This window comes from Petaurus breviceps, unplaced genomic scaffold (genome assembly GCF_028583685.1).
Source record: "Petaurus breviceps papuanus isolate PSGF00001 unplaced genomic scaffold, PetGlider_PUasm1.0 89614, whole genome shotgun sequence".
NCBI lineage: Eukaryota > Metazoa > Chordata > Mammalia > Diprotodontia > Petauridae > Petaurus > Petaurus breviceps.
In genome coordinates, this window is record NW_027187089.1 from 54,465 (window position 1) to 76,361 (window position 21,897).

The following is a 21,897-nucleotide window of genomic DNA, read 5'->3' on the forward strand; positions in this document are numbered from 1 at the left end:
GGTTCCAGTGTCGGGATGACCTGGATCAAATCCGGGCTCAGATACTCAGCACCACACCCAGAAATAACTGGCCGTGTAACCTTGAGCAAGTTACTTAACCCCAATTGCTTTAAAAAAAAAAAAAAGAATAATAAAACTGGAATTAATGTTGTTGATACTTAATTGGTTGTATTCATTGAAAACATAAAGTGTTAAGTATGCAGTATTCAAAAGCACCACCATTTGTGCTTTTCAATCACTGTATGGCTAAAAAAAAAAATCCTACACAGTGTCATAAAAAATTTCAAACTCCCTGGGAGGTCAGAGCTGCACTGAGGCCTCAGAGTACACAGTGTCTGGTGTGGGAGGTCCTTACAACATAGAGTCACCTGTTCAAAGTAAAACTGAGACAGTAACAGTTACTTATCAGTCTAAATAAAAAGGACAAAACTAATTCATGCAGCATCTTGGTCACATAAGACTGCTGTTACTATTAAAATGTTATCAATAAATATGGAGTACTTATTTTTCTTTGAAGTGTTAACTGCACAGGATCTAAAAGAGACATCTTTTGTCTATTTAGTTCATTGTATTGCTGAGACCCATATGCAACATAACAATGAAAGAAATGAAAAAGAGGGGAAAATCTCCCATATCTTGTAGCCAAGGATATTAGGGTCCTTAGAACACAAAATGTGTGGGTGCATAGGTGCCTTTCAAGGGAGTATGTTGGAGGGGTAGGAGAGAGCTTAGAACGCAGAGTTTCAGAGTTTGGACTGAAAGTCAGAACTGGGAATTGATATAGATAGAACAACTATCATACCTGGTGTTTTTGAGCAAAGTAACATCTTAGAATCCAGAATTCCTGAGATGGATGGGTCTCTAGAACATGGAAAGGACCTATTATAATACACAAAAACAGGAGATGTTCAGGACCAGAGACCCAATTGGCAAGAGCCTGGGATACCTTTGCACACAGAATGTCAGGTCTGGGAGTAGACGTAGAGAAGGGATAACAGTTAGGAGAGCCCTTCTAACACAGAATGTTATAACTAGGAGTGGCCATAAAAACAGAAAATTTCAGGGATGGGACTGCTCTTAAGAGCTTAAAATTCAAAGGTAAGTTGGGTCTTTAAAACATATGATAGCAAAGATAAGAAGGCATTGTATTTTGTTCTAATCTCATTGGACCAAGGTATGGTCAGATTTAAAAAAAAAAGCAGTGAGTGTGATATGAAATATTTATTTCAATAAAATTTATATCAGTAAAATGATGATCTTCCAAATTAAACTCAGGTCCTGAATCACACAACCAAAGGGGAAAATACAGTGCCTTTATTTGCACCCCCCCCCCCCCCCAAGAAATACAGAAAAAGTGATTCCATACTATGCCTTAGAGGACTTTTAGAACACAGACTAGAAGGGGCCTTAGAATACACATTATAACTGGAAAGGATTTTTGTTCATATGCTTCAGAAGGCCAAGGAATTGGGAAGGATAGGTTAATTAAACAATAATGTACATTTATGGTATGAGAGAATATTTATTTAAATTTAACATCAGAATAGTGATGTTATGAATTAAAATTAATTTTAAATAAAATCCATTCAAAGAGGAAAAGCACAATAAAGAGCCTTATCTGGCTGTCAGGAAGTAGTATCACGCAGGTCCTTGATCAGGTAAGAATTGAGAGAAATAGTATTTGTAATTAACTGACTATATTGAAGAAATAAAGTGTTAAGCAAGGGTGTGTTTGTAAATGTTTAACAATGGGCTGGGGAGTGGGGATTGACACATGACACACTTATATTTAATCTGCTTTAATAGCACTTCTATCACTGCAAGTGTAGATAGTAAACAAAACAATAAAGACCCAATTTTTAGATTTTGATGATTTCTAAGATTTACATGAAAAAATTTGTGGACATTAGATTTCCCCAATATGGGATGACCTGTCTGGAATACACCACTGTTAAGTATACGGGAGTTAAAAGGGACATAATTTATGCTTTTATATCATTGGATGACTAAGAACCATATTCAATGTCATAAAATTAAAAATGAGTAAACAAAAAAAAACCCGAGCTTGTTGGGGCCTTAGAACATGGAAGGTATGAGTTGGAGGTCTCTTTCAAGAAAAAATACTGGGTATGGGAGAGATCTTAGAATATAGAATTACAGAGCTCATAGGGCACTTAAAACTGAGCTAGGAGGCATCTTGGAGAGCAAAATTATCAAGGTGAAATTGCTGCTAAAAGAGGGATTGTCAGTAGGTGGGAAAAACCTTAGTGGAAAGGTCCTTTTCTGGTTAACAGATTGTCAGACGGGTAGCTAGGTGCAGTGAATAGAGCACCGGCCCTAGAGTCAGGAGGACCCAAGTTCAAATCCGACCTCAGACACACCACTTACAGTTATGACACCTTGGGCAAGTTATTTCACCCCAATTGCCCCTCCAAAAAAGCAATTTTTTTTTTTACTGTCAGCTTATAGGACCTTAGAAATCAAGTATCTGAGGCATTTGAGAAATGAATGTCTGGGCTAATGTAACCATCAAACCTAGAATATACAGTTTGGAGGCACCTTACGACATGAGAATCGAGAGGTGGGCAGTCTGAGAATCCAAACTCGCAGCCCCCATGGGACCTTTGAAAAATGTCATGTGGAAATAAACCCTGGAGAAGAAGAGTCTGTGCTTGGGGGTACATTTAGAGCAAAAGATAACAGGTCTAAGAACCCTTAGAACACTTATCAGCAAAAGGAGTAGCTTTATATGAGAGCTAGGAGGGCCCTTAGAACATACTACATAACAGCTGAGAGGGTCCTTAGGGTGCTACGCTATCTTGGATGGAGTGTTTTTTACATTTTAATAAGCCAAGGTGTTAAGTGGCCTAGTTACTCCTTCCGAGAATGTGGTATGATATACGACATTTAATATAATTTGTTAGTGCCATTGGAATTCTCTGAAAAGTCAGGCTCTGAACCATAGTGACAAAGAGGAAAGGGGTATGTCTTAACTAACTGCCAAAAAGTAATTGAAGTGCCCTTTTCAGTAATAACTTATTGAAAGCCCTGTCTATATTGGGGAAAATTTGTATGTAAACAGATTCAAGGAGAGCATTGTGTGTTATTATTGGATTGCTGAACACGGGTTGTGATAAATTTCAAATTGGAAAGAAAAAAATGGAATATCAGAGCAGAGGGCAGGAGTTTTTAAACCAAATATCAGTGCTAAGAAGTCCTTTAAAGGGAGAGCATTGGAAGTGGGGGAGAGCTCAGAAAATAGAGAAACAGAGCTATGAAGGTAGTCCAGATGCTGAATGGCAGAATTAGGAGTGATCATAGCAGTCAGGATATCTGAACAGGCAGCACATACAATGGCTAATCTAGGAAGTGTTCTGGCACCTAGAATGCCTTTGTTGAAAGGAACTGTACCTGTAATAGGAGAGGTAGGAGGTATCTTAAAACTAAAAATAGAGGTGGAAAAGAGAGAACCCAGAATCTTGCATCCAGTGGACCAAGTGGGGCCTGGGACACAGAACATCAAGCTTAGGCATATAGCTTTAAATAGGCGAAAATGAGCTGGAAGGGCAGGTGAAACAGAAGTGGCCATAAAACCACAGATTGCCTATGTTGGCACTTTAGAAGACAGTGCAATATCTGGGAAGGAGTTCTGTTTATATACTCTGGGATAAGGTATTGGGAGGGACAGGTTGGGTTTTTTGGAATATGATAAAAATATAACATTTATCAATATAATTTATATCACCATAGTTTTGATGATATGAGTTAAAACTTGGGTCCTGCACTGTATAAGAGAAGAGAGGGGTAAAAATAAGGAGCTTCATCAGAGTACCCAACAAAATAATATTCCTTACCTTGATTGAGTAAGGTAGCTGTTGAATTTTCATTTTATTGGTAGCAAATTGGCAAAGTACACAATTTATTAGGGTCACCATTTGCACTTTTAAATCATTGCAGCATCAAAGGACAAAAACTAAATTTGGAAAATGTTGGGTATTAGAATGTTTAGAGCCAAGATGGCATACCAAAGACGAAGTGAACACCCAAGCCAGAGTATCACAATTGAGAGAACACTTATAAAACAGAATCTATGAACTGGGAGGCATCTTTGCAATTCAGATTATGAGAGAAGGGGACCTACAGGAATGTCAGTGGGCAAAGGAGTGGAAAAACAGGAAATTGTGTCAATGCTTTGGACGTTAAAATACAAATTGTCCAAACTGGAAGGCTTCTTAAACAAGTATGCTTGAGCTAAAAGGCCCTAGAAACGGAAATGTCAGCGGAGACCTTGTAACAAGAAATGGGAGGTGATTAGAGTTAGAGAATACAAATTGTCAGTAGGATCCAGGCACGTGGAATGTCAGGCTTGGAAAGCCCTCCAGAAAATGTGAGAGGGGCACTTGGAAGAGGGATGTTAGACTATGAGATCCCTTCCAGCACAATTTCTGGAAAAGGAATGGCCTTAGAACCACAATGGCTGTACTGGGAGAAGCTTTAGAATATAGACTATCATAGTTGGGGAGGGATTTATTTTTTTTTTTAATTTGTTCAAGACTGTGTTGACCGTATCAGCATGGTGATGATGCTCTGAATTAAAATTCGGGTCTTGAACTACATAGCCAAAAAAGAAAGGAGAAAATAAACTGCCTTACAGGACTTAAAAAAACTTCAACTAGAAAAATAATTCCATACTGTACCTTGTTGGGAAACAGTAGCAGTAGTCGTTTCAGTACAGAGACTCTCACTGATAGGAAGGGACCTTACAACACAGCCAGTGAGAGATAGTCAAGAGCTGGAAGGGAACAAAGCGTTTATTTTGTGCTTGCTATATACCAGGTACTGTGCTAAGCCTTTAACAAATACTTCATTTGATTTAGTGCTTGGCCTGTGATGGATAGGTCTTTGTGCTAACCCGAAATTGTCCCTATGGGACGGCATACAGAATATTTTGCTCAGGCATAGACTTGGACAGGAAAATGTCTGGTTTAGGAATGGCCTTAAAGCCACAGAATGTCAAAGCTGGGTGGGTTCTTAGAACATATAAGTGGGAAGAGCCTAAGAACACACTATTGCAGTTAGAAAGGAGTCTTTTTTTCCTAAATTTTCTCAGTGGGCCAAAGTATTAGGAGGAATTGCTTAATTTATGTAAAAATAAAGTGTATAGCATGATACACAACATTTCAATAGAATTTATATCAACATAGTGTCCATATTCTGAATTAAAATTTAAATATGAACCAGACAGGAGAGGAAAAGTAAAAACAGTGTCTACTCTGGCTTATCTTAATTTCTTGCACTACCTTAATCAGGTAAGAGGTGCTATTGAAATTGTCATTGGTAATAAAGTTATTGTATGGGGAGGGATTGTTAAGTACATGGGATTTAAAGGAATCATGTTAAATCATTGAGAAACATGTACTGTCATAAATTTAAATGAATGAAAAGGACAAAAATGGGAGTAGATCAGAATGAGATGGTGCCTTGGAACAAATAATGTCAGCCCTGGAAGGGTCTTTAGAGTATAGAATGTCTGACTGGGGTGTGACTACCAAAGAATGTTTGGGGTAGAAGAGCACAGAACATGGAAACTGGGAGTAGTATGAATTTGGAAGGTCAGAATTGGGAGTAAACATAGAAGCAAGAATAGTAGACCTGCAAAGCTTTTCTGAGTTGGGAGGTATCATAGAATGCCTGACTTGGATGACACCCTAGAACTTGGAATATCAGAAGTGGGGAGGGAGGACCTTATAAAACTGTAAGAGCCTGAGAAAATGTGAAAAGTCAGGGGGACTTGAAAATAATGTTGAGCCTCGTAGTAGCCATAGAGGAGACTGACAGTGCTTGGGAGGACACATAAAAGAAGGGATATTAGAGCTTGGAAAAAGCCTTTAGAATTCTATGTCAGAAGTATATGCTCAAAAGCATCCATTATCATTGATGAGAGAGACTTTACAACATATATAGAGCCAGGAGGAACTTCAAAATACACTTAACTGCAGGGTTGTTTTTTGCCTGTGTTCAGTTGGTGAATGTAATCAGGACAGGTTAATTTAAAATAATAAAGTATATGGTATGTGATAAAACACTTATTTCAATGTAATTTATGACAGCACACTGGTGATGCTCTGAATGAAAACTCTGGTGCTGAGTCTCACAGCCAAAAAGAAAATACAGTACGCTATCTGGCTCAAAGACAAAAAAGTAATTCTGTTCAATGCCTTGACCAGATAAAATGGCTGTTGATATTACTATTTTTGGTAATGGGAGTATTTATTGGGGGAAAAAAGGTATTCTGTTAAAAACAGCAACATTTGTGCTTTTAAAATACTATATTAAGATACATATAAAATGCAAGCAAATAAGTAATTCCTAGAAGACCAGAGGAAATTGGGCCCTGATACAGAGAATGTCTAGGTACCTTTCAAAGAAGAAAGTTGAAGTTGGGAGAAAGTTTATTATACAGCATTTCCCAGCTGGAAGGGCACTTAGAACGAGGGATGTTAGCACTAGAAAAGCTTTCTGAATGAAGAATGCCAGAAGTAGGAGTGACCTTAAAAGCACAGAATGCCAGAGATGAGAAGGGTATTAGAACTTAAATGGTCAGAGTTGGAAATACAGAGCAGCATAGTTGGGAAGAGATCTTTTAAAACTGCTGCTTTTGATAGGTTAATTTTTTAAATAAAAGCATTTTGGGAATTTGCAACAATTTTTTTTCAGAATTTGTATCAGTGCATTGGGGATGCTCTGAATCAAAACTCAGTTCCTTAACCACACTGCCAGAAAGAAAAGGAGTGTGGTACCTTCTCTGCCTCAGAAAACAGAACAAATTAATAATTTCCAGGCAATGTTGTATTTTGGGGAAACTGCTAATGATATTGCTATTATAGGTAAATAAAAAGCAACATTTATTGGTTAAAAATATAAGGGGATGAATCCACAGGACATTAAAAGGACACTATTCTTTTAAATCACTTTATTGGTAAGAAACATTCAGTGTAAAAAAAAATATTGATAGGAAAGAAAAATACCCAGTATGTCAGAGCAAGATTGGAACTTAGAAAATAGAATGTCAAGATGGAGAGGGTCCTTAGATTATTAGAACTGAGGCAATTATTTGGAATCAGGAAGGCCTGAGATCAAATTCAGCCTCAAGATACTTCCCAGCTGGGTGACCCTGGGCAAGTTACAATATCTGCCTGAGTTTCCTCAATGTGTTTAATAATAGCACCTACCTCAGAAGTATGTTTTGAGGATCAAATGGAATAAAATGAGAAAATCTTTGTCAAGCACTTAACAGAGTGATTGGTACATAGTAGATATTTAATAAATGCTTGTCCCCCCCCCCCCCACCTTAGAACAAGAATGACTGTGTTGGGAGGCACCTTTCAAAAGAAAATGTTGGAGGGAAGAAAACTTAGAATATAGAGTTTGAGAGTTGGGAGTCCCATCTAGGCACCTAATGTCAGAACAGGGAGTGGGTAAAGAAGCCAGAATATCAGATCTGGGAGGGTACTTAAAATAGGGAATATTTGAGCTGGGAATCAAAAATTTGTGTGATGGGTACAGCCCTAGAATCTGGAAAGCCAGAGGTAGGAAGGAAGTTTGAACATGAAACGTGAGATGGTTAGAGCCTGAGAATCCATATCATCTGAGTGGGGAGCTTAGATTATAGAAGAGTTAGCCAGAAAGAAGGGAATGTCAGATAAGGTGCTTAGAACTAGGCTACCGGAGCAAGGAGAGCTCCTAGACCACAGAATGTCAGAGCTGGGAGGAACCTTAGAATGCAGATCCTCAAACTTGTGAGGTGTTTCAGAGCAGTGGTATCAAACTTGAATAAAAATGACTCCCTGTTGACCATATACTGATCTAGTGACATTTGAATAGTGCCTGCACTCTGAAATTTTGCTGGCCTGAGTTTGATAACCTCTGCTTTAGAAAACACTTCCCACAGCTGGGAAGGGAGTTGTGGGGGTTTTTTTTTGGGGGGGGGGAATGTTCAGTGGGTGAAATTAATGGAATAATAAGGTTAATTTGTAACAATTAAAATGTATATGGTGCACTATGCAACTAAATGTTTCAGTATCATTTATATCAGCACAAGGGTGATGCTCTGAATTAAGATCAGATACTGAACCACAGAGCCAAAGAGAAAAGGTGAAAATATACTACCTCATATGGCAAAAACAAAACACCCTACCATAAAAAATTCCATGCAATGCTTGGATCCAATAAATGTTCTATTTATATTATTGTTATTATTATTATTGATGAAGGAAAGTATTTATTGGGGGGGGAAGTACATAAGACATAAAAGGGACATAATTTGCCTTTAAGTCATTTTTTAAAGATACGTATTGTCATGATATAAAATTAAAATTAAATAAGAGAAAAAAATTTCTGGAAGAGCAGAACTGGATAGGCTATTGTAACATAAGCTATCAGGGTTAGGAAGTCTACTCAGCACACAATGCCCTGGCCAAGAGGTACCTTTCAATGGAAAATGTTGGATTTGGAAGGCAATTTAAAATACAGAATTTCAGAGCTGGGAGTTCATTCAGGATGTTAAATATCAGAAGGGAAATTTGAAATACAAGTCAAATGATCAGACTTGCCAGATCGCTTAGAACAAGGCTTTTCTGAGCTCTGAGTTGTCTAAGAATAAAAGACTTCTGAGCTGGAGCATATAGGAAGTGAGAGAGATCTTAGGAGACAGTGGGGAGATGGACTAAGCTCGTGAGACTATGGCCCACAGATGATCAGGCCTGGGAATGGGCATTGGTAGGAAGATGTTGGGGTTCTGAGGGCTCTTAGATTAAAGATATGCAGACTTGTGTATGCCACTAAGATGGATGATACCAGAGCTGAGAGGTTTTTTTTTTTAATTTTGTCTTGTTTTTTAATGTAGTCAAGGCAAATCTGAAAACCAAAAATATATTTATGGTATGATAAACAAGATTAATTTCCATGTCATTTCTGCACCATGATGAGGTATTCTATATTAAAACTCAGGTCCTGAACCAATATGACCAAATGGGATTGGGGAAAATGCAGTGTTTTATTTGGCTCCAAAAGAAGAAAAAGGAAAAAAAGAAAAATAATTTCATGTAGTTCCTTGATCTGGCAAGATATTACTGTTACTGATAAACAAATGTTTATTGAAAACAGTTAGGTGTTAAGTACATAGGCTTTCAAGGGGACACCAGTTGTGCTTTTAAAATATTGTATTGCTGGTACACGTATGCAATTCACGAAAGTAAATATTGAGAAATGAAAAGGAAAAATGCCTAGGATGTCAAAGCAGAGCAGGTCTTGTGTGTGAATGGCATCTGTGAGCTGGGAGGCAGGTTTGAATCCAGAATGTCTGATCTGGGTGGGGCCCTAGAACCTGGAATATCAGAGTGGGGCTGTCATGGAATTAGCCCATAACACCAAAAGTAGGAGACGTCAGAGCCTAGGAAAGTGTCAGAGCTGGAAGGACACACAGGACATAGAATGGCAGGAGCCTTAAAATAACAGAATAACATTGATGGAATGAGCCTTAGAGTACAGAACTTCTGACCTATAAGGGGCTAAACAATGCTAAAAATAAAAGAAACAATGCCGTAGTGGGATATTTTTCTTTTTAATGTGCTCAGTGGGTCAGTGTATTGGGACCAACAAGTAAATTTAAAAAACAACTACAAAATATGTTTATGGTAAATATTCAACATTAATTTTCAGTATAATTTGTTTCAGTGAGGTGGTGCAGCTCTGTATTAAAACTCAGGGACCGAACTAACAGCCAAAAGGGATTGGTGAAAATGTAGTGCCTTATTTGGCTCCACAAAAGAAAAAAAAAACGGGCAAAAAAGTAATTCCATTCAGTGCCTTGATCTGGTAAGACTGCTGTTCATATTACTATTATTGATAATGAATGACAAGTCTTTGTTAAAAACAATAAAGTGTTAAGTATGCGAATTTTAAAAGGGAAACCATTTATGCTTTTCAAATGTTATATTGATGGTCTCATTGGATGTCCAGTAGACATCTTAAATTCAACACGTCCAAAACTGAACTGATGATCCTTCCTCCTAACTCCTACCTTCCCTATAACTGTAGAGGACAAAGCCATTCTCCCAATCCCTCAGCATCAAACCCTTGCAGTCATTCTGGACTCTTCCTTCTCGCTTACCCCCCAAATCCAATTCATTGCCAAGGCCTATCAATTTACCTTTTGCAATATCTCTCAAATACATGACATGCCCTTCTCCCCTCCGACTCTGCCACCACCCTGGTGCAAACACTCATCCCCTCAAGCCTGGACTATTGCAATAACTTCATGGTTGGTCTGGCTACCTCAAGTCTCTCCCCACTCCAAACCATCCTTCATTCAGCCACCACACGTGTCTGTGGTAAAGCTCAGGTACAACCATGTCACTCCTGTGTGATAAACTCCAGTGGGTCCCTATAACCTTCAGAATCAAAAACAAAATCCTGTTTGGTATCCAAAGACCTTCAGAATCTCCCCACCCCGTTTCCCCCACCTCCAGTATTTTTTATGCCTTGGTCCCCCCTTCAATCCAGTGATACTGGCCTCCTTATAGTTCCACAAACGAGACATGGCTGAACATTTTCTTTGGCTATGGCTGTCCCCTATGCCTGGAATGTTTTCTTTTCCTAGTCTCTGCCTCCTGGCTTCCCTGGCTTCCTTTAAGTCCCAATGCCAATCCTATCTAATAAAGGAAGCCTTTCATAGTCTCTCCTAATTCCTGTACTTGCCCTCACTTAGTTATTTCCTGTGTATTCTGTATATATTTGTTTGTACCTGTCAGATTGCTTATTGTTCACCCCAGTTGGACTGTAAGCTCCTTGAGGAAAGGAACTGTTTTTGGCCTCTTCTGTATCCCCAGCCCTTTAGCACTACCTGGCACATAGTACAGTAGGCACTTGAGCAATATTTATTGATTGACAATATGTAGTATAATCAAATAAAACATAAGAAACGAAAAGACAAAATTTCTAGCATGTCAGAGGAGGTAAGACCTCAAATAATACACTGCCTGAGAGTTGGTAATCCAGGCTCCAGAATGTAGAAGTGAGAGAGAGTTGTGAGCAGTGAGGGAAGTCCTGACCCTGAGGAGCAAACTAGGAAAGAGCCAGGGGAGCCAGAATAGCAGGCCCAGTTACACATTTAGAACCTAGCATTTATGAGCTGGGAGGCATTTTATAATCCAGAATGCCTAAAGCTGAATAGGACCCTAGAACCTGGAGTGTCATGGGTAGGGTATGGGATATGTTCCAAAATAGAAAGTGGGAGATGGTCTGAATCTTAGAACACAGCCTTGGAGAGCTTAGCACACAGAATGTCAGGGATAAGTGTATGCATAGAGAAGAGAATGTCTGAGCAGGTCAGAAGTAGGAATGGCCTGCAATTCACAGACATGGGGCAGTCTTAGAACATAGATCCTCTGACCTGTGAGGGCCTTTTCTAAAGAACACACAATATCATAATGGGGAAAGTTCTGTTTTGCTTTTTAATGTGTTCAGTGGGTTAAAGTATTGGGAAGCACCAGTAAATTTATAAACGACAAGAAAGTGAAATTACGCCATGATATGTAACATTAATTTCCATATAATTCATTTCAGTTCTGTGGTGAACCTTTGAATTAAAACTCAGGTACTAAACCAATACAGCCAAAGAGAAAAAGGGGGGAATGCTGTGCCTTTTATGGCTCTAAAATAAGGAAAACCAGGCAAAAAATAATCCCATGCAGTGCCTTGTTCTGGTAAGTCTGCAATTGAGATGGTCATTATTGGATAATGAATGAGGAATCTTTGTTGAAAACAATAAGGTGTTAAGTTTTAAAAGCAATACTGTGTTGCTAAGAAACATAGGCAGCATAATGTAATAAATATTAAGAAAAGAAAAAATCCCTAGGCTGTCAGAGGGGGCAAGGATGCTAGATTGGGAGCTGCTATTGAAAGGAGAATGTTGGGGTGGGAGAGAGAGCTGGAGGTCAGTCCTGCCTCTGACTGGCAGAGTATGCAGGGGGCATCCAGAGAGGCCAGAAGAGCAGAGCTGGGAGAGCATTCAGAAGGAAGCATCTGGGAGCTGGGAGCCAGGTTCAAATGCAGAATGAGTGAGCTGGGTGGGGCCCTAGAACCTGCAGTATCAGAGCTGGGCATTCAGGGTATGCTATAACACAGAAAGTGGGCAGTGATGAGAGTCTGAGAGCACAAACTATCAGACTGGAGGAACCTTAGCACAGAGAATGTCAGTCTTGGGAGCTAGATAGAAAGAACATCAGAACCAGTAGGACATGGAGAAAAAGGGAAACCAGAACTAAGTGAGCCATCAGAACACAGAGCATCAGAAGTAAGAGTGGCCTTAAAGTAACAATGTCAGTGACAGGATAGCCTTTAGAATATATCTGACTTTGGAGAGCTTTAGAAGAAATAATAGAGCCAGGAATGAGGTTTTTAAATTTTTAATATACTCAGTGGGTCACAATAATAATTGAAAAACAATAGGAAAGAGAAATTATGCCATGATAGGCAACATTAATTTCCATATAATTCATTTCAGCTCAGTGATGATCCTTTGAATTAAAACTCAGGTATTTATCCAATACAACTAAAGAGCGAAGAGGGAAATGCTGTGCCTTCTGTGGCTCTAAAATAAGGAAAACCAGGCAAAAAATAATCCCATGCAGTGCCTTGATCTGGTAAGTCTGCAACTGACATTACTATTATTGGATAATGATGAGGAATCTTTGTTGAAAACAGTAAGATGTTATGTATGATGTTTAAAACAGACACCATGTGCATATGGTCTTTGAAATTACTGTATTGCTAAGATACACATATGAAAATAAACATTGAAAAATAGAAAGAAATGCGCATGTCAGAAGTTGATAGGACTTTAGATTGTAGGTATCCAGGCTGGGAGGTGCTTTTCAAAGGAGAATGTTGGAGGTGGGAAAGAGCTTAGAATAGTGAATTTGCAAGCTAGAGAGCTGTCCTGCCTCTGCATGTTGAAACTTGGAATGGCCATAAGAATAAGAAAGTCAGATCCAGCAGAGCCTTTGGAATACAGCATTTGTGAGCTGGGAGGCATATCTGAATCTAGAATATCTGAGCTGGGCATTCAGAAAGTGGAAGATGGTGAGAGTCTGGGGATACAAAATCACTGAGCCTGGGGCATCTTAGCACACAGAACATTGGGCCTAAAAGCAGTCTTGGAGAGCAGAATGGCAGAGCTAGGAAGGGACTTAGCTCACAAAGCCCTTAGAACAGAGGCAGAGTGAAATCCCAGAATATCAGAAATGGGGAACCCATAGAACACAAAGCTTCTGACCTGTGAAGGGCTTTAGAATAAACAGTCATATGGGATAAGTGCTTTTTTCTTATGTGGCCAGTGGGTTAAGGTATTGGAAGCACCAGTAAATTTGAAAGTAGAGTGAATTATGCCATAATCTACAGCTTTAATTTCTGTATGATTCATTTCAGTTCAGTGGTGATCCTTTGAATTAAAAACTCAGGTATTAAACCAATATATCCAAAGAGAAAAAGGGGGAAATACAGTGCCTTCTCAGGCTCCATAAAGTGGAAAAAAAACGGGTAAAATATACAGTGCCTTGATTTGGTAAGCCTGCTCTTATTGCTTTTGTTATTAAGGGGACTGGTTAATTAAAACAAAATAATAGTGTGTAGTACATAGGATTTAAAATAAACAGCATTGGTTCTTTTAGATCATTGCCTTTGTAGTACAATATAACAAGAAGTAATAAATAAAAACCTTAGATATCAGAAAAGGGTGAAACCTCAGAACAAAGAATGATTCTGCTGGGAGGGTCCTTAGAACCTCAGATGTATGGGCTGGGAGGTCCCTGTCAACACAAAATAAAATGTTAAATGTGGGTAAGAGCTTAGAATAGAGAATTTGCATGCTAGGCAGGTTCTAGGCTTTGAACAGTAGAACAGGCACTAGCCATGGAAGCCAGAATATGAGATCAGGAAGAGCCTTTAGAACATAGCTGTTCTTATCTGGAAGGTAGCTTGAAATGGAGAATGCCAAGGCTGGATGGGGCCCTAGAACCTGGAATATCAGAGGGAATTGTTCAGGGGACCTTATAACACAGAAAGTGGGAGGTTGCCATAACCTGAGAACACAGATTTTCAGAGCTCAGGGAAACTTGGCACACACAAAATGTTAGGCTGGGAGTACAGATGTAATGCAGAACAACTGTTCTGAGCTGGGTCAGTGATGCCTCAGTGAAGTGAGGCCCTAGAACCTGAAATAGCAGAGGTGAGGGTTTGGGGGGATGAGGGCATGGGGGGGGGGTGGTCTATTCAGAAAGTGGGAGATGGTCAGAGTCTGAGAACACAATTTGACAGAACCCAGAGGATCTTAGCACAGAGAATATGAGGCCCGGGAGCTGTAGAGAGAGAAAATGTTAGAAACTCCAGGGCACTTTGGGCAAGATATAGGAGAGAACAGGCTATAGGAGAACCCTTAGAACACAGTATGTGAGAAATAAGAGTGGCCTTGAAATTAGAAAATGTCATAGATTAGGCCCTTAGAATATAGATTTTCCCAATAAATCAATAAACATTTATTAAGCACCTACTATGTATATATTCTGACCTGTGAGGGGCTGTTCTAAAGAACACACAATATCATAATGGGGAAAGTTCTGTTTTGCTTTTTAATGTGTTCAGTGGGTTAAGGTATTGGGAAGCACCAGTAAATTTATAAACGACAAGAAAGTGAAATTATGCCATGATATGTAACATTAATTTCCATATAATTCATTTCAGTTCTGTGGTGAACCTTTGAATTAAAACTCAGGTACTAAACCAATACAGCCAAAGAGAACAAGGGGGGAATGCTGTGCCTTTTATGGCTCTAAAATAAGGAAAACCAGGCAAAAAATAATCCCATGCAGTGCCTTATTCTGGTAAGTCTGCAATTGAGATGGTCACTATTGGATAATGAATGAGGAATCTTTGTTGAAAACAATAAGATGTTAAGTTTTAAAAGCAATACTGTGTTGCTAAGAAACATAGGCAGCATAATGTAATAAATATTAAGAAAAGAAAAAATCCCTAGGCTGTCAGAGGGGGCAAGGATGCTAGATTGGGAGCTGCTATTGAAAGGAGAATGTTGGGGTGGGAGAGAGAGCTGGAGGTCAGTCCTGCCTCTGACTGGCAGAGTATGCAGGGGGCATCCAGAGAGGCCAGAAGAGCAGAGCTGGGAGAGCATTCAGAAGGAAGCATCTGGGAGCTGGGAGCCAGGTTCAAATGCAGAATGAGTGAGCTGGGTGGGGCCCTAGAACCTGCAGTATCAGAGCTGGGCATTCAGGGTATGCTATAACACAGAAAGTGGGCAGTGATGAGAGTCTGAGAGCACAAACTATCAGACTGGAGGAACCTTAGCACAGAGAATGTCAGCCTGGCAGTTGGATAGAGAGGAGAATGTAAGAGATAGGGAAACCTTTAGAAAAGAGAATTTCATATGTAGGAGTCAGCCCTTAAAACATAAATCTTCTGACCTGTGAGGAGCTCTACAACAAACAATATCTTATTAGAGGCGGAGTTTCTTTTTAATGTACACACTGGGTTAAGGTATCGGGAAGGAGAAAATTTAAAAACAATGAGAAAGTAAAATTTTGCCAAGATATACAACATTACTTTCTGTATAATTTCTTTCAGCTCTGTGGTGATCCTTTGAATTAAAACTCAGGTATTAAACCAATACAGCCAACAGGAAAGGGAAAATGCAGTGCCTCCTCAGGCTCCATAAATAGGAAACAAAACGGGTATTAAAATTATTTCCATACAGTGCCTTGATTTGGTAAGATCACCATTATTGATATTGCATGACTTTACATGTATAATTGATATCATATTGCTTGCCTTCTTAATGGAGGGGTGTAAGGGAGGGAGAAAATTTGAAACTTGCATCTTAAAAATACGAATGTCAAAAATAAATAGGTGAAAATTAAAAAAAAAACAATGCCTGAGCTGGATGGGGCCAAAGGACCTGGAATGTCAGAGGTGGAGAGACTGAGTTGACCCTTATAACAAAGAAAGTATGAGACGAGAATACAAATTGTCAGAACCCAGGCAATCTGAGCACTCTGAATGTCAGTCCTGATTGTTACATAGAAAGGAAGTCAGAACTTCTAGGACACTTTGAACAAGAGACATTAGAGCTAGGAGAACCTTAGAACACAGAACGTCAGAAATAAGATTGGCATTAACATAGAATGTCAGAGATCGGTTAGTACTTAGAAAATAGATCTTCTGACCTCAGGAACACAGATAACATATTGGGTAAAGGAATTTGTTGGTTTTGTTAATGTTCCCATTGGGTTAAGGAATTGGGAAGCACTACTTTTTTTAATAAACAGTAAGAAAGTGAAATTACGCCATGATATGTAACATTAATTTCCATATAATTCATTTCAGCTCTGTGGTGAACCTTTGAATTAAAACTCAGGTATTAATCCAATACAGCCAAAGAGGAAAGGGGGAAATGCAGTGCCTTCTCTGGCTCCATAAATAGGAAACAAAACGGGTATTAAACTATTGCCATGCAGTGCCTTGACTTGGTAAGACCACTATTATTGCTTTTGCTACTATGAGAACTGCTTAATGAAAGAAAAATAAAGTGTTTAGTACATAAAATTTCAAAGGGCCAGCATTGAGTCTTTTAGATCAGGCCTACACAACCTCCGGCCTGCAGGCCAGTAGGCTGCTAGTGGCACACCAAAGGATTTTGGGCAGCTGATGAGAAATGTAGAGGACATTCGGGCTGCAGGTTGTGCAGGCCTTTTTTAGATCATTGTCTTGCTAAGTCCCATGTGCAGTGGAACATAATAAAAATAAATGGGAAAAAAACCTACCTCAGATGTTAGAAAAGAGTGAGACTTCAGAACAAAGAATGACAGTGCCTGGAGGGCCCTTAGAACCTCAGATGTCTAGGCTGGGGGATGCCTTTCAACACGAAACTTTAAATGGGGGAGAAAGTTTAGAATAGAGAATTTGTGTGCTGGGAGGGTTCTGGACTCTGAATGGAAGAACAGGCAGTAGCCATAGAAACCAGAATATCAGATCTGGGAGAGCCTTTAGAACATAGCTGTTTTAATCTGGAATATATCTTAGAATCTAGAATGCTGGGGCTGGATGGAACCTAAGAACCTCAAATATCAGAGGTGAGGGTTGGGGGAGGGGGCTTATTCTCAGCCCGTGCATGTGTACCTAAAGGGGCAGCTAGGTGGCGCAGTGGATAGAGCTCTGGGCCTGGAATCAGGAAGATCTGAGTTCAAATCCAGCCGCAAACAGGTACTAGCTGTGTGATCCTGGGCAAAAGTCAATTTTACCCTGTCTGCCTCAGTTCCTCAGCTGTAAAATGAGCTAGAGAAGGAAATAGCAAATCACTCTAGCATCTTGGCCAAGAACACCCCCAGAAGGGGTTGTCACAAAGAGTTGGACACAACTGAAATGACTGAAACCACCAAACCCCTAGCATTATTCAGAAAGTGGGTTATGGTCAAAGTCTGAGAATCCAAATTGTCAGAACTTAGCAAGGAATGACAGGGCTGCAAGTTGCATAGCAAAGAGGATGTTAGAGCTGAGAGGGTACTTAGAACAAGGAATAGCTGTATGAGGTGAGCCCTTAGAACACAGATTATCAGAAATAGGAGTGATCTTACAACAAAAGAATGCCATCAACAGGAAACCCTTAGAAGACAGATCTCACCTTAGAGGGGCTTTACAACAAAGAATATCCTATTGGAGAACAAGTTTTTTTTTTAATGTACTTAGTGGGTTGGGGTATTGGGAAGTACAAGTTAATTGAAAAATAATTAGAAAGTATAATCATACAATGATATGTAACATTAATTTCTATATAATTTATTTCAGCTAAGTGGTGAACCTTTGATTTAAAACTCAGGTATTTATCCAATACAACTAAAGAGCAAAGAGGGAAATACTGTGCCTTCTGTGGCTCTAAAATAAGAAAAAAACAGGCAAAAAATCGCATGCAGTACTTTATCTGGTAAGAATGTTATTGATATTTTTTTTGCTTTTTTTTTGGAACGGGGAAGCCAGGGCAATTGGGGTTGTGACTTGCCCAAGGTCACATGGCTAGTAAGTGTTAAGTGTCTGAGACTGGATTTGAACTCAGGTCCTCCTGACTCCAGGGTCGGTGCTGTACTGACTGCACCACCTAGATGCCCTGATATTTTTATTAGTAGTAATGAAAAATGAGTTGAAAATCAATTAGTAAACATTCATTAAGTGCCTGCTATGTATTAGGCACTGTGTTATACCCTGAGATTAAAAAAAAGAGACAAAAGACGGTGCCTGCCCTCAAGAAGTTTAAAATCTATTGGGGGAGATAACATGAAAACACATATGTACAAAGCAAGCTTTATGCAGTATAAATAGGAAACAATGACCAGAGGGACCACTGGAATGAAAAAAAGGTTGGGGAAGGATGCCTGTAGAAGGTGGGACTTAAAGGAAGCTGGGGAGGGCAGCAGTCAGAGCAGAGGAGGGAGAGTATTCTGGGCATGGGGGACAACCAGAGAGAATGTCTAGAGATGACAAATGGAGGGTCTTGTTCCTGGAACAGTCAGGAGACCAGGGTCACTGGTTCAAAGAGTATGTGTTATAGTATAAGGTTTATTAAGAAGACTAGAGGGGAGGCCAGGTAGCACAGCAAGTAAGAGCACTGGCCCCAGTGTCGGGATGACCTGGGGATCAAATCCGGGCTCAGACACTTAGTACCCATCCACAAACACCTGGCCGTGTAACCTTGAGCAAGTTACTTAACCCCAATTGCTTAAAAAAAAAGACTAGAAATGTAGGAGGGAGCTGGTGATGAAGTACTTCAAATGCTAGAGCATTTTGTATTTGATCCTTCAAAACAAGGTTTTATAAATGTGGGTTTTAAAGGGGATACCAGTTTTGCTTGTAAAATACTGTATTACTAAGACGCAGATGCAGTATATTAAAATAAATATTAAGAAATGAAAAGAAAAAATCCCTGTGATGTAAGACCAGGAAAGATTCTCGAAGTCTATCTTGGAGGTGCTTTTCAAAAGAGAATGTTGGAGATGAGAGAGAGCTTAGAATAGAGAATGTGAGAGCTGGAGAGCAGTATATACCGGGGGTACCCAGGGAGGCCAGAATAGCAGAGCTGGGACAGCATTCAGAAGGAAGGAGCTGGGAGCCAGGTTCAAATGCAGAATGTCTAAGCTCCTTGGGGCCCTAGAACCTGCAATATCAGAGCTGAGCATTCAGGGGACCTATAACACAGAAAGTGGGAGATAGAGCCTGTGAGCACAAATTGTCAGGGTACCTTAGCATAGAAATGCCATGCTTGGGAGTAAACATGGAAGAGTGTCAGAGACAGGAGGGTACTTAGAACAAGTGATTTCAGAGCTAGGTGAGCCCTTAGAACGTGGAACAGTTTCAGTGCTGGGACAGCCCTACATAGATACACAGACCTGTGAGGGGCTGTAGAACAAACGATAACATAGGGGGGAAGAAGTTTTTTAGTGTACTCTGGGTGTTAAAGTCTTAGGAAACAGCAGTAAATTGAACAATAAGACAGTGGTGTCATGATATACAACACTAATTTTTTGTATGATTTCTTTCAGCTCAGTGGTGATCCTTTGAATTAAAACTCAGGTATTAAACCAATTCAGCCAAAGAGGAAAAGGGGGAAATGCAGTGCCTTCTCAGGCTCCATAAAGAGGAAACAAAACGGGTATTAAAATTATTTCCATGCAGCGCTTTGATTTGGTAAGACAACCATTATTGATATTGCTACTATGGGGATTGTTTAATGCAAATAAATAGGTGTTTAGTACATAAGATTTAAAAAAGGACCTCATTTTTGCTTTCACATCATTGTCTTGCTAAGTCCCGTGTGTGGTAGAACATAAAAATAAATGAAAAATTAAAATCTTTTGATATCAGAAATGAATGGGGCTTAAGAAAAGAGAATGGCAGTGCTGGGAGAGTCCTTAGAACCTTGGATATCTAGGTTTGGAGGTGCCTGTCAACACAAAATGTTAAATGTGGGAGAGAGTTTAGAATGGAGAATTTGTGTGCTGGGAGGGTTCTGGGCTCTGAATGGTAGAACAGGCAGTAGTCATAGAAGCCAGAATCTGGCAGAGTACTTAAAATATAGCTGTTCTGATCTGGAGGGTTATCTTAGATTCCAGAATGCTAGGACTAGATGGGGCCCTAGAACCTGGAATGTTGAAGCACGGGAGACTGAGGGCCCCTTATAACAAAGAAAGTAGGAGATGATCAGAGCGTGAGAATACAAATTGTCAGAGTCCAGGTGACCTTAGCATTCCAAATGTTAGGCCTGAGAGCTGCATCAGGACAATATTAGAATCTCTAGGACACTTTGAAGAAGGGATCTCAGAGCTAAGAAAGTGAGAGATGGGATGGCCTTTACAACATAGATGTTCAGATCTGTGATGAGCTTTGGAACAAACAGTATCATAGTGGGTGGAGAAGAAGTTTTTTTTATGTGCTCTATGGGTCTATGTATTGGGAAGTACAAATACAATTTTAAAATAACAAAACCTTTTATTTGTGGTGTCATCTGCAAAATGAATTTTTATCTAATTTATTTCAGCGCAGTGGTGCAGCTCTGTATTAAAACTCAGGGACTGAACCAATACAGCCAAAGGGGATTGGTGAAAATGAAGTGCCTTATTTTGTTCCACAAAAAGAAAAAAACGGGCAAAAAAGTAATTCCATTCAGTGCCTTGATCTGGTAAGACTGTGATTAATATTACTATTATTGGTACAAATGACAAGACTTTGTTGAGAACGATAAGGTGTTAAGTACATAGGTTTCAAAAAGCAAGCCATTTGTCTTTTTAAATTACTGTGTTGCTAAACATATATATATATATGTATATATACACATATATATAATGTAATAAAATAAATATTAAGATATTAATAGAAAAAATTCCTAGGATATAGGGTCTTAGATCATAGATGCCTGGGATGAGGATTAAAGAGAAGTTAAAGGTGAGAGAGAGCTTAGAGTAGCTAATTTGAGAGCTGGAGGGCAGTCCTGCCTCTGACTGGCAGTATATTCAGGGGGCACCCAGAGATGCCAGAAGAGCAGAGCCGGGAGAGCATTCAGAAGGAAGTATCTGGGAGCCAGGTTCAAATGCAGAATGAGTGAGTTGGGTGGGGCCCTAGAACCTGCATTATCAGAGCTGGGCATTCAGGGTATGCTATAACACAGAAAGTGGGCAGTGATGAGAGACTGAGAACACAAACTGTCAAACTGTAGGAACCTTAGCACAGAGAATGTCAGTCTTGGGAGCTAGATAGAAAGAACATCAGAACCAGTAGGACATGGAGAAAAAGGGAAGCCAGAGGATGTTAAAAGTAAGAGTGGCCTGGACATCACAGAATGTCACAGATGACATGGCCTTTAGAACATAAGTGTTCAGACCTCCAAGGCCTACAGCTGGGATGGAGAGTTTGGGGTTTTTTTTGTTGTTGCTTTTTTAATGTGCTCAGTGGACCTAGTTATTGAGAAGCACAGGTTAAATTTTGAAATACTGACAAACTATATTAAAGCACAGAATGTCAGATGTAAAAGTGGCCTCAAAAATCACAGAATGCCTACACTGGCTTGAACCTTAAAACATAGCTCTTCTCTTAGTACACAATAGGGCTGCGGAGGACATGTTTTTTGTCCTCAATGGCCAAAGGTAGGAGGGAGGGACAGGTTAGTTTATAAAGGAATATCAAAGTTTATTTATGTTATAAAGTTTATTTAAACATAGTTTATGTTAGGATAGAGGTGATGCACTGAATTAAAAACTCATGTCTTAAACCAGATAGTTGAAAAGGAAT

The 21,897-nt window shown here is 39.5% G+C and overlaps 2 long non-coding RNA genes across 51 annotated transcripts in view; one reads left to right on the top strand and one right to left on the bottom strand.

Moving 5' to 3' along the window:
- Window positions 1–21,897, bottom strand: part of LOC138176480 (uncharacterized) — a 145,759-nt gene that overhangs the window by 21,072 nt on the left and 102,790 nt on the right. The gene's annotated exons all lie outside the window — the stretch shown is intronic.
- LOC138176479 (uncharacterized) overlaps window positions 1–21,897 on the top strand; it is a 124,008-nt gene that overhangs the window by 7,485 nt on the left and 94,626 nt on the right. For 48 of the 50 annotated variants that reach the window (XR_011172269.1, XR_011172275.1, XR_011172273.1 and 45 more), the window contains 10 exons: window positions 9,736–9,876; window positions 11,626–11,765; window positions 12,566–12,704; window positions 13,489–13,624; window positions 14,800–14,939; window positions 15,694–15,835; window positions 16,453–16,595; window positions 17,911–18,046; window positions 19,656–19,800; window positions 20,651–20,791. This is a non-coding gene — a long non-coding RNA (uncharacterized lncRNA). The remainder of the gene's footprint in view (window positions 1–9,735; window positions 9,877–11,625; window positions 11,766–12,565; window positions 12,705–13,488; window positions 13,625–14,799; window positions 14,940–15,693; window positions 15,836–16,452; window positions 16,596–17,910; window positions 18,047–19,655; window positions 19,801–20,650; window positions 20,792–21,897) is intronic. The other 2 variants (XR_011172285.1, XR_011172300.1) reach the window with 2 other exon arrangements.